Source organism: Physella acuta, unplaced genomic scaffold (genome assembly GCF_028476545.2).
Source record: "Physella acuta isolate Inbredline_101_S28 unplaced genomic scaffold, ASM2847654v3 ptg000746l, whole genome shotgun sequence".
NCBI classification, from domain to species: domain Eukaryota; kingdom Metazoa; phylum Mollusca; class Gastropoda; family Physidae; genus Physella; species Physella acuta.
Genome location: NW_026732264.1, coordinates 513,129 through 526,493, shown reverse-complemented (window position 1 = coordinate 526,493; position 13,365 = coordinate 513,129). Strand labels below are relative to the sequence as shown.

Sequence of the window (13,365 nt, the reverse complement as noted above, 5' to 3'; positions counted from 1 at the left end):
TAAAATAAGAATATACGTTTTAAAATTTAAAAAAAAAAACGAATTGAAATGGCGAGTTAGGTTTTAGCGATGTCTCCCAAAATAAAAGTCAAAGGCAATCGGTAAAAACAGTGCGACTTGTCTGAACATCAATCAAACTATTATTACGTGTCAATTAGTAATGGGTTCGAACTCAAGACTTTTCGGATTAGCAAACATGAGCTTTACCAACTCGACTACGCCTACCACCACGTAACTGCAGAAAGTTAATAAAGATAGAAAAAGAAAATATTTCATGAATTCAAATTATGTGCTTGGCCTGGGATTCAAAACATGTATATTGTTTTGACATAGATGCTTGAAAACTAAAAATTCCGTGATTTTGTGATCCACTTAGTACATCTTAAGTCGTCTCAGCACTATTGGATACCTATCCTGACTTTGTCAAGTAGGCCACACGATACGTCATATGCCGCATGAAAAGATTAGCAATATTCAATCCGTCCTGATGATGTTTGAAGAAGGTAATTAAATTTTAGTTTTAACCACCCCATGCTTATCATCTCAACGACAAACTGATTGAGCCTCTCTACAATTTTAATTACGATATCATCTGAGTCGACTCATGTGAGTATTTGTCCTTTGTTATAGGTACACATGTCACACACTAAAGTATATGCCTAAACCAAAATCTTAATTTAGCTATGTTTTATCTAGAATCTAGAACGTTGATAATAAATCTATCAAAGCAAAATACTTTCCCAACCCACGTTCACTGATCTGGTTGATGAGTTATCTGAGCCCCTACGACTCTTGTATTGGCTGTTAAAATAAAATGTACGTACACTGATTTGGTTGATGAGTTGAGCTATCTGAGCCCCTACGACTCTTGTATTGGCTGTTAAAATAAAATGTACGTACACTGATTTGGTTGATGAGCTGAGCTATCTGAGCCCCTACGACTCTTGTATTGGCTGTTAAAATCAAATGTACGTACACTGATTTGGTTGATAAGTTGAGCGATCTGAGCCCCTACGACTCTTGTATTGGCTGTTAAAATAAAATGTACGTACACTGATGTGGTTGATGAGTTGAGCTATCTGAGCCCCTACGACTCTTGTATTGGCTATTAAAATAAAATGTACGTACACTGATTTGGTTGATGAGTTGAGCTATCTGAGTCCTACGACTCTTGTATTGGCTGTTAAAATAAAATGTACGTACACTGATTTGGTTGATGAGTTGAGCTATCTGAGCCCCTACGACTCTTGTATTGGCTATTAAAATAAAATGTACGTACACTGATTTGGTTGATGAGTTGAGCTATCTGAGTCCTACGACTCTTGTATTGGCTGTTAAAATAAAATGTACGTACACTGATTTGGTTGATGAGTTGAGCTATCTGAGTCCTACGACTCTTGTATTGGCTGTTAAAATAAAATGTACGTACACTGATTTGGTTGATGAGTTGAGCTATCTGAGCCCCTACGACTCTTGTATTGGCTGTGGCCTGGGTGTAGGGCAGCTTGTTGCCCCCTGACCAGTCCACAAGGATGACGTTGTAGTCTCCCTGTTTCAACAGCTCGTCCTTCATTTGCTGAAACAACAGGGGGAGATTATTCAAACAACAGGGGTGATTATTAAATCAATAAGGGAGGTAATTGAATCAACAGGGGAGATCATTCAAAGAACAGGGGGAGATCATTCAAACAACAGGGGAGATAATTAAATCAATAAGGGAGATAATTGAATCAACAGGGGAGATCATTCAAACAACATGGGGATATAACTGAAACAGGGGAGGTAAGTTAAACAATAGTGCAAAATCTCATTCATCTGCTGGAAAACAGGGCAGATAATGAAATCAATATGTGTTACAATTGAAACAACTGGGGAGATTATTCAAATAATAAGGGAGATAATTAGAGCAACAGCCGTCTTTCACCAAGTGAAGCAACAGGGAGATAATAGAAAAAAAAACTAAGGGGGATAATCAGCCCAAACAGAGCACATATTGCCTTAGAACGCAGTTCATACCAATAATTAAATTGTTGTCGAACTGCATGTGCCTGGTGGAGTTGTAGATTCTCATAGAGGCGTAGTTTTGTTTTTTAGGTGTACGTGATAAGACATGAATGTAAAATTATTAAAACAATCAGTTTAATAAATTTTCAATAAAAATCACATTCGATGTTATCGTAGATGATATTTTCATTGTGTAGACGTATTTTTGATTATCGACTGATATATTTTTAACCTTAACCTCTGACCTTTGCCCAGCTAGTTACGTCGACATTGTCTTCATATCCGTTAACGATAATTTGGGTCGGTCTTGAGACAAAACCTGGCCAGATGGTGGTGAGACTGGTCTTGACTTGTGTGGCTGGCAGGTCTAGTGGAGTTGCCGGTTGGGCTCGGGTGTACAGCTTGAACAGGGTGCTGGGGAAATGTTAGGGGGGGGGGTCGAATTGTTAGGGTGTTAGGTGACAGGGTGGGGGATTAAAGTGTCAGGGTGCTATGTGAACAGAGTGGGGAAGGGTCAACGTTTTTAAGGGTTATCTAAATTTGAATTCACGTAGGGATAAAGTGTTAAAAAGAAAACATGACCCAAAATTAGTCTATGGAAAATTAAGAAAAAACAGCTAAAGTTGACAATGGGTTTTAGTATCAGTGAGATTAAGAATACTTAATTTACATTAAAACAATTTTGTAAAAAGAAATTATCTAACGTGGAGATGTACTCATTTAAAATCTCACTAAAAAAAACGTATTCTTTAACTAAAGTGCCTTGTATTCAAACGCTTTATATTATATAAATAAACCGGGAGTGATCTCCCCTAAACTTTCTCGAGTATTCTTATATAAAATAACAGGGGATGGGAACTCGGGCTATAGACATGATTTTTAATCCATTTTAAATACTTAAAGTTTTAAAAATAGAATAAAATCTCGTAGACAAAAGAATTGCACACCAAGTGAACGCAAAAAAGTGCATAATAGTGCGCAATATTATTAGTACTTTAAAAATTTACATTAGTTTTTTGAGAAATCGGAAGTAGCGTAAATTACTACTTCCTGTCAATGGAAATTACTCAAAATTTAACAGAAGGTAGAGAATTAGATCTTTTACTTACATGTGAAATTTCGTTTATCTATCTGAAATAGTACTCAAGTTATAGGCTTTTGAAAAATTCGAAGTTGAAAAAGTACCACTTCCGGTTATCGGAAATCGCTCAAAAGTTGATACGGATCTACGATTTTGATAAAATACTTATATATGAAATTTCATCAACCTAGCTGTAACGGTACTCAAGTTATCGTGTTTACACACGGACAGACAGACAGACAGACACACAGACATACGGACAGAATTGCAAAGCCCAGTTTTTCAGACTGGATTACGCATAAAACCTCTTAATTTTGATAAATCTGGATTGATAATTTTTGCCCGATTAAAAGAAGTCCTCTATACTTCGGATGTGATGAAGGACTGAGGTGTAATACGGTGAAAATTATTAAAATTTCAAGTGATTTTTGTGCACGATTACACTACTTTCTCTATACTTCGTATACACGAGAAAGTAAAAATGTAATAATTCAAAGAAATAATTATTGTGCAAAACTTAACTTTTAAACAACAACTCATAATTTTATTAACTACTTATAACTTTAAATTTAAATATAATTTTCTAAAGTACTTTAGTTTTAGTGTAGGTAAAGATATCCAAAAGATATTTATTTTTAGTGTAGGAATAGATATCCGAAACGACATATTCAGCTTTAGTGTAGGTATAGATATCCGACAAGACATATTCTGGTACCTGATTCTATCAGGCGACTGTGGCAGGAGAGCCAGTGGTCTCTGTAAAGTGAATCCAAATGGTGCGAAAATAGAAAAACATCCCAGATCTTTGTAGCAGGCGTCTGGGGGTTAAAGGGGGTTGACAAGGGGAGTCGTTAGAACAACATTCATGGTGAGTTAGGAGTTAAAATAGTTTATTCAAGCAAGGAAGTGGTAAAGATCGTTCCTGATTGATATGTGTTATGGATGAAAATGTATAGAGAAAAGAAGATTGTAGCCAAAGTGAACTCTAGTAATACAACAAAGAACAGGATGAGAAATTGTAAATTATGGGATATAGATTATTTTATTTAATTGCTAATTGGTTCATGCGTTTAACAAAATTACACAATACAATTTTACATATTTTTGATGTTCTAAATTTAGAACACAAATTTAGACACCAATAGTAAAAAAAAATGAACGATAAAGTTTAAACACAAATAGTAAAAAAATAACGAACAATACATTTAAAAACAAATTGTAAAAATAAGGAACCACAAAATCAACGAAAAACTTTCAAAACTTACTGGACCAACTATTCTGTGCTGACGTCACGATGAAGTTGAAAAGTAAACAAAGAAATATCAACCTCATTTTTCAGCAAATGCTTGAAAAAATGTTCCTGTTGACTTTTAACATTGTTTATTCCTCCTTTATATAGCACATTGCAGAATAAATTCGTTCTCTTGCTCTGAAGTTGTATTCCTTCATTCCCTTTAATCTCTCTGTTTTGGTTACTGTTGTTTTTAGTCCTTCGTGTCTGTTTTGAATTGTTAATTTCCCCCCCCCCCTTTTTTTTTTCATTGTTTGACTATAACGCTGACACTAACACTCATGATAATTAATTACTGATTCAGGCCAACAGGAACAAACTGCAGGGGGGGGGGGTATTTTCAATTTCATTTGTTTTGCTCTATAGTTAGTAGATACGGGGAGAGTTAGTGGTTTGTAAAAGTATAATGTAGTCAAAGTAATGCTAATTTCATCGTTTAGGCGAGTGAGGTTTTTTTTTTCAATTTTGTTTTCGATAGACCAGGTTAAGCCAAAGTTGCTTGGAATTGTGGAGCAAGAACGGTGAAGTCGTTTTTACTGGAGTGGTCTAAGTCAAAAGGTGTTTTTATCGAGTGGTCAAAGCAGAATTTCTTCCAGACATATCGTAGGGGGGGGGGGGGGGTAGGTAACACTGCGTCTACTCACACCCCCGAGCGGAATGAAAAAAAAAATTTAAATAGAAAATATACTTAAACCAGCACCCCCCCCCCACCCGAAATTTTAAATGCAAGTTTTAATTCCCCTTCATTGATTTTGCAGGAAGAAAGTATGTGAAAGAAACCTTGTATCTAGTTGATAAATCATGCGGTTATTTGTGATACCTGACCTTTTAAAATGTCATAGTCGTATAACATTTGATCTGTATAAGGACAGCGATAAACCCAGCCTTATACAACTGTTTTTAAAAACAAATTTACTATCTCTACAAGGTTGAGGGTTTGTGAAACAAAACAGTGTTTCAACAAATAGCCCTCATCAGTAACAGCTTTAATAAACGTTGATAGAGTTAAACAGCTGTTAGTTAAAACTGTAATTAAAAGCAAATTAGCCTAAATAGTAAATGTAGTTTAAAAGACTAAAAAAAATACAAACTCATCAGCCATGTTTACAGAAATTGTTTATTCCTTTGTTAAATAAAATGGCATCTGGTTTAGAAAGCATTTCATCCACATGAAATTCTGATGTTTTCTGTCAAATGTTTTCTGTTTTAGATTATCTTTTAGGTTACCTGTAAACAATTTTATTTACTTCTTCAACAGAATATTCCTTAAATAAACATTACATTACTGGGGATAAAGACTGTGGTAATGGGATTGATATTGTTATATTGCAATTTTGTATCTTAAGGTAAGTCTGGGCTAAAGTATTACACTTACATCACGAGATTTAAAACACCTACATATGTAAGGATGTAATGTGTCTGTGGAGTCAAGGATTTAATATTTTTAATTTCTAATAAAAATATCTAAAAGTGAAATAAAGTAGCATTTATTTAAACATTTAACAGATTTTTTTTCACATCACGTTTAAGAGACATTTATAAGGAACACACACGCATGGACAGACCACGTCACTTTTTACATTGAATGTAAAGATGTGTCAAACACATGTTTATTCCAGCTCAATGAGGGATTAACTAACTGTGATTTCCAGGGGTTCTAAAATTATTTTCCAAGTATCCCGTCAAACAATAGACGAACCAGCCACAACAATAAGCAGAAAAACGTGTATGAATGCTAGACGGAGGAGCGAACATAAAAATTAACTGGCCACTGTAGCAGTAGAATCAGTCAATGTGGAATTGTGCTCAGTGGAGTCGTGAAACTATTTTTTCTTTTTTTTTTTCTTTTTTTTTCCTTTCAATGGTGATTTATAGCAATTTGAGCAATACGATACCTTAACGGCCACTCTTCTGTAGTACACAAGGGGGTTGACGCTAGAGCTGAACCCTCCCCCACCTGCACCCCCACCCCTCCTCCCACGGGCACTACGGCAGGTGTAAGAACACGTCCAGCACCACAAAGAAAGTCTTCCTGTATCTGCCACTCATGTTGTAGTACACCAACGGGTTGACGCTAGAACTGACCGTCTCCAGCAGGTACGACAGACTGTAGCAGAAGAGAAAAATGTTGTAGTAGATCTCCGAGTGGCTGACCTCAGGGAAGAAGGCCGCGATGGTGATGACCAACGTCTGGGGTGTCAGACACACCACGAACACCACAGACACCACCGCCAACATCTGAACTGCATGCATTTCTTTATTCAAACTCTTAAACCCCGCGTCTTTGTTGATTAAAGTTACAGTTTTTCTCCAGAGTAGCCTTCCCTTGAGCTGTATACCTATGACGACGGTGGTGACGATGATGAAGAAGAAGGTCAGATAAGGTAGAGTGAATTCTGTGACGTATAGAGATTTGCTGAATACGTTGATAGGGTCCACGCGTGATAATTTGAGAAGCTTTGTTTGGTTGGTTGCCGGTATGAAAACCCAGTCTAGGTAGTAGATATAGTAGGAGGGTACAAAATCTAGCAGCATCAGTACACAGATGGTAGAGTTAACGACGATAGCGACGTTTCTTGTGATAATCTGCTTGACCTGAAGCGGGGCTAACACACACAGGCAGCGTTCAAAAGAGGCGAAGGCGGTGACGAACCCGCACACTTTGGAGAAGTAGTTGTGTGGGATGTACACCAACATGGTGGCTACGCCGCTGTAGTCGATGGGCAGGTTGGACTTCTGGAACCACGGGTTGTTCAGCAACCCGAACATCTGGTTGGTGACTAGCGCCCCTATGTCGCTGGCAGCCAGTACAGCCAACGTGACGTTGATGCTGTCTTTAAACCCTTGTCTGGCAAACACCACAATGCTGACGCCGTTCCCTATAATGCCAAGGATGGCTGTGATCTCTATACAAAATAAGTTGAAGAGCATGAAAGCTTCTAGTGCTTTGGTGGGGAAAAGAGGCGACACGATCTTGACGTAGGCTGTATCATTCATTGCTGAGATGGTGTTGGGTGCTGTGTTAACTTTCAGTAAAACATCCAGCACGTTAACATCTGTTAACGTTAATGTTAACAGTAATATTAAAATACTACCCAGGATAAACAATTATTGAGAGACTTATTCACATTAATAAATATTTACACCGAATCTAATTTAAATCTAAACGTTTTAGTTAACTGGTTTTACTCCTTTTAACTGTATTCAAATTTATAAAGTGAATAAAACTTAATAAACCTTTGAATGTCTAGGTTTACGTTTGTCTTACAATCAATCAATAACTTATTGGACTTTGACTACACAGTAGTCACAACAAATTACCGTGTTAACAAAGCGACATCGATCACACAGTCGACAGCGACAACAAAGGGTTGAGATATTTAATTGATGCTAATGATACACTCCCGTGAAACTGCCAGAGAGCACCTGATTATTATTTGTGTCTGGATTCTAAACCTTACTTTTTAAAATATTTTAATACAACTAAAATTAATGGAAATTATAGAAGACTTTAATCGCTATTAAAGTTATCCAGCTTTAGTAAATGTTTTGTGAATTTAATTGTTAACACTTTTGTTCACTTTAAAAATAAATGATGGTTTATTTCATATGTAACTTTTCAATTTGTTTTCGACAGCATTCATTTCAATGCCATTAGTTTAAATGGTACCATTACAAATATAACAGTACAAAACGTGTGTTCAGTGATGTCATTGACCGGGTGTGTTGCGTCTTTCTCTCTCTCCTGTGAGAGTGTGTTTGAGTGTGTGTGTGTGTGTGTGTGTGTGTGTGTGTGTGTGTGTGTGTGTGTGTGTGAAAATGTGTGTGTATCGAGTGTGTGTGGGTGTGGGTGTGGTCAAAGTGTGTGTATGTGTATGAGTATGAGTATGTATGAGTGTGAGTATGAGTATGTGTGTGTAAGTGCGTGTTTGTATAAATTAGAGTAAAATTTCTGAGTACCGGAAATCGCTTAAAAGTTGAAAAAACCCACGTATAGATCACATTCAAATCTGGAATTTCGTCCACCTAAATGATAAAGTTCTCAAATACTTTGAATTTGTCACACGCTTACAATTCTTCACAAAACGTGAGAAAGTAAAAAAGGATCAGATTTAAAAGCCAGGGTTTAAGGTAGGGAACCCACAGTGAAATCTTTGTGAAATCAGATGAAGCACTTGAGTAATCAAAGCGTCCGTTAGATCAAAAAGGTTGCGTGATTGACATAACTTAATGTTGTTAAAGTACTTTTTTGTGAATGAAGAATGTGATCGAAATTCTAAAACGCTAACCGCTTTACACCACGTGATCTGTTTAGCGGGGTCAAATACTGACATCAAAAGCTTGACCTATTTTAATTTATAAATAGCGAATTTGTCTGATCTTACGCCAAGAATAAAACCATTGACCTGAACGTGTACTAGAGTTAAGTAATCTGACATAATGCTAAAACTTATGGAGAACGCTGTGGGACGGGTGGGGAACATACATAATATCAGATCAAGTACGCAAGTTATAAAAGCATTACTGAAGTTTAACATCAGTTGAAGTGCGCAAGTTATAGAAACATTACTGTAGTTTAACATCAGATGTAGTACGCAAGTTATAAAAGCATTACTGAAGTTACATCATAACAACTGATGGACAATGCGCTACACTTAACAGGATAATCTGACTAATACTAGGACTAACACATTTGCCGGTTTTACCACTAACATGGAATATCCGTCGTGAGCAGGTATTGTAGTATGTGTCTCAATAGCCAGGACAATAAATGACCGTATTAAACAGTCAGTTGCAACGTCAAAAAGGTAAGTTTTATGCTGACCAGTGACCTGAGTGTAAAAAAGACGGTAGATTTTAAGGTGTATTAGTTTACACTCTAGTGCGCAGTCTACCATAGCGGTTGGTTTAAGTGCAGCCAACTGTGAGAGCTCGGCGTCAATAGGTCATAGCTACACAAAGATACAATCTTTACTCAAAGATATTATCTTTGACTCGTAATACTTCTAGCTTGTAGCATCACACAATACGCCACAGATCAGAGATTTGAAAGTTGTTTGACTACTTTCCTGGTTTCTTGTGCGCAATGCTTTAAATTCGTAATCGACTCTTGCTAACACTTATACCTTCACTTCTGCTAGATCTTGTTGCAGAGGCGTAGCGAAGGGGGGGGGGGGGCAGGGGGGGTGGACATTAACAAATTAAAATCTAATTTTAGCTGTATTTTTGCTTTATAAATATAAAAAAAATATATGAGGGGGGGGGGGTGCAAATCGAAAGTTTGGGGGGAGGGTGCAAATAGAAAATTGAAAGGTTGATCTCGAAAGGGGCGCCAAGTTGAAAGTTTGTTCCCGGGCGCCGGGAAGGGTCGCTACGCCTCTGTCTTGTTGACGCCTCTTCTGACATAAATGTCTAAACACTATCTGGATAAGACAGCATAAAGACCCACGAGATTCAAATTTCCAACTACACGACACCACAAAGACACACACCACTTAGACCCAGAGTTTCTTCCAGGCATCTCTTCGGGGAAGGCAGAGCCCCCCTCCCCTCTCGAAAAAAATCAATGGCTTTTACATATTTTAAAGCATTTACTTCTATAGGGTGAGTGATGATTAATACCATTACTACAACTTTTATAAACAAATTTACTGTCTCTGTATGGTCGAGAGATTGTAAAAAAAAACCATCATTTTAAAAGTAACTTCTTTAATAAACTTGAGTAACCTGTTAGTTAAAACTGCATTAATAATTAAATTTGCCCGATTAGAAAGTGTATTTTAAAAAATCAACAAAGATAAACACAGCTCTCACATTTAGAAAGAAATTGTTTATTGCTAATTGTACAAATAAACACATCAATTCAGATTACACATTTTTTTTTGTTTTACATTGGATTTAGAGTAGCCAAAAATGAGATTCCTACAAGTGAAACATGTAGTTCTCTTGCTTTATCTTTGAGATAACTTTTGAGGTTCCACTTATGCAATTTGTTAACCAATCCACACTTCTCATGATGGAAACAATTATTCTCAGAGTTTCTTCCAGGCATCTCTCTGCATCACAGACTATTATAGTTTATTCTGTTGACATGCGTTCTTGTTGTAATTTACATTTGACGTTCCAATGATTTGACTTGTTACATGCTGAAAAATCTGGCCAGTCTATCAGTTTAAACTAAGTTTGTGAATTTCCGATTAGAAACGGCCAATGTTATTTTTGTTTGCTTGATCCTTTGTGCAAGGGATGTAATTGTTGCTTTTATTTTTATATAATACGAGTCGACCCGCGGCATATCATACGCCGCTATTTAGTTGTTTTATTTTCTACTTTTCAGTAATTCGTAATTTGTGAATTCGACAGTACCAATGCTGCCACTGAAAATATTTGCTTTAAAACACTATCAGTAGGTCGTTAAGGACGATACTACCCCCCACCCTGCTTTCCTCCAACCCCTAACCTACAACCCCCCCCCCCCCCATGAAAGCAGCCTCCTATTAGTTACCTTCCCTAAGTTTAAAATCGTTTCAAACTAAATTATCTGCCCCTAATAGCCGTCACTAAACCCGGCTCTACGAATGTAAACATTTAGCGTGAACCACAGCTCACCAGACCGTGTAGGGGTGGGGTGGTAGGGAGCGCGCTTACAGCTTGTTTTCTAGCGTCTCACAGAAGAGAATTATATATATAGATGTATATTAAGATTTATTGAGTTATTGGGGGTTTTTCAACCAATTGTTTCTAAATATAAAATCTAATGACACAATATTTTACACACAAAACATAACAAGTGATGTGACATTTATCTAAACAATCCTAAACTGACGGCTACTAAACCAAACAAAATGGCGGAGTTCCAGCAGTCTTCATGTAAAATGTTCCAGCAGGTTTTGGGGTAGCCCAGAAACCTTCGTAGGCGCAACCAACCGTTCCACACTTGTAGCAAAAGCCGAACTAGGGAGGGAAAGTTGATGTATCGTTGTAAACATTTTAACTATAGAGATTAATTATTTAATAGTAAATTTTAACACAACCGTTCCACACTTGTAGCAAAAGCCGAACTAGGGAGGGAAAGTTGATGTATCGTTGTAAACATTTTAACTATAGAGATTAATTATTTAATGGTAAATTTTAACACAACCGTTCCACACTTGTAGCAAAAGCCGAACTAGGGAGGGAAAGTTGATGTATCGTTGTAAACATTTTAACTATAGAGTTTAATTATTTAATAGTAAATTTTAACACAACCGTTCCACACTTGTAGCAAAAGCCGAACTAGGGAGGGAAAGTTGATGTATCGTTGTAAACATTTTAACTATAGAGTTTAATTATTTAATAGTAAATTTTAACACAACCGTTCCACACTTGTAGCAAAAGCCGAACTAGGGAGGGAAAGTTGATGTATCGTTGTAAACATTTTAACTATAGAGTTTAATTATTTAATAGTAAATTTTAACACAACCGTTCCACACTTGTAGCAAAAGCCGAACTAGGGAGGGAAAGTTGATGTATCGTTGTAAACATTTTAACTATAGAGTTTAATTATTTAATAGTAAATTTTAACACAACCGTTCCACACTTGTAACAAAAGCCAAACTAAGGAGGGAAAGTTGATGTATCGTTGTAAACATTTTAACTATAGAGTTTAATTATTTAATAGTAAATTTTAACACAACCTGTGCACATGTGTGCCACAGCTTTAGGGAGGTAAAGTTAATTGGTTACAGCAATGTGTTAAATATTAGAAGTATAGAGCTTCTTTATTGCATTGTAGATTTAACCTAACCACATATATCTTCATTCTTACAAATAATCACACACAATAACAAATCATATCACGAGTAAAACACGGTGTCTAACTATAGAAGAAAGTATAAGTAAAGTAAAATGGTCAATAGGCAGATGAAGAACAGGTTCATCTGTTGCACTGGTTGTAATTTGTAATGCCACAGCTTAACTGTACACATGCGCAGTAGCCTTTTTTTGAGCACTAGTCAAGGGGGTTCAGGTATATTTTAAGGACTCGAAAACCTGAATCAAACTCGAGGCTAATCGATTAGTTTTCGTGTACTTTACTTCCCAACCACACCATTTCACACACGGGTGGCATGACATTTTACTTGGGCATGTATGTGTGTCTATAAATACACACTCACACACACACACACATATATATATATATATATATATATATATATATATATATATATATATATATATGTATATATATATATATATATATATATATATATATGTGTGTGTGTGTGTCTATAAATACACACACACACACACACGTGCACACACACACACACACACATATATATATATATATATATATATATATATATATATATATATATATATATATATATATATATATATATATATATATATACGTATATACATATATTAATATACTATGCGATTTGTTTAAGCTTATAAAAAAATTAAATTCTATCCAACATAACAAAAACTAGCCCTGCAACCCTAGTACTCACCAAGTAGGCGATCTCACTAACACAAGGATAACTCTTGAAGCTACAGCCAGAGTTGATGCTCTCTGTAAACAGTCTGATGGCTCGCATGTGGTTACAGATGACTAAATCAATAGCTCCTAAAATGTAAATTAGACAAGGGCGTCACATCACCTACCACCAATAAGCCCCCAATAACACAACACCTACCACCAAAAAGCCCATCAAAAAGCCCCCACAACACCTACCATATTAAGTTCCCACAACAACTACCATAAAAAAAAACCCACAACACCTACGATAAATAAGCCCCCAACATCACAACACCTACCATCAATAAGCCTCCACTATCACAACACCTACCATCGATAAGCCCCCACAACACCTGCCATCAATAAGCCCCCACAACACCTACCATCCATAAGCCCCCACAACACCTACCATCCATAAGCCCCCACAACACCTACCATCCATAAGCCCCCACAACACCTACCATCAAACAACAACCCTATAAC

At 36.5% G+C, this 13,365-nt stretch overlaps 1 protein-coding gene across 1 annotated transcript in view; it reads right to left on the bottom strand.

The window, feature by feature from the left end:
* LOC131950242 (inactive pancreatic lipase-related protein 1-like) overlaps positions 1–13,365 on the bottom strand; it is a 47,417-nt gene that overhangs the window by 2,382 nt on the left and 31,670 nt on the right. The gene's annotated exons all lie outside the window — the stretch shown is intronic.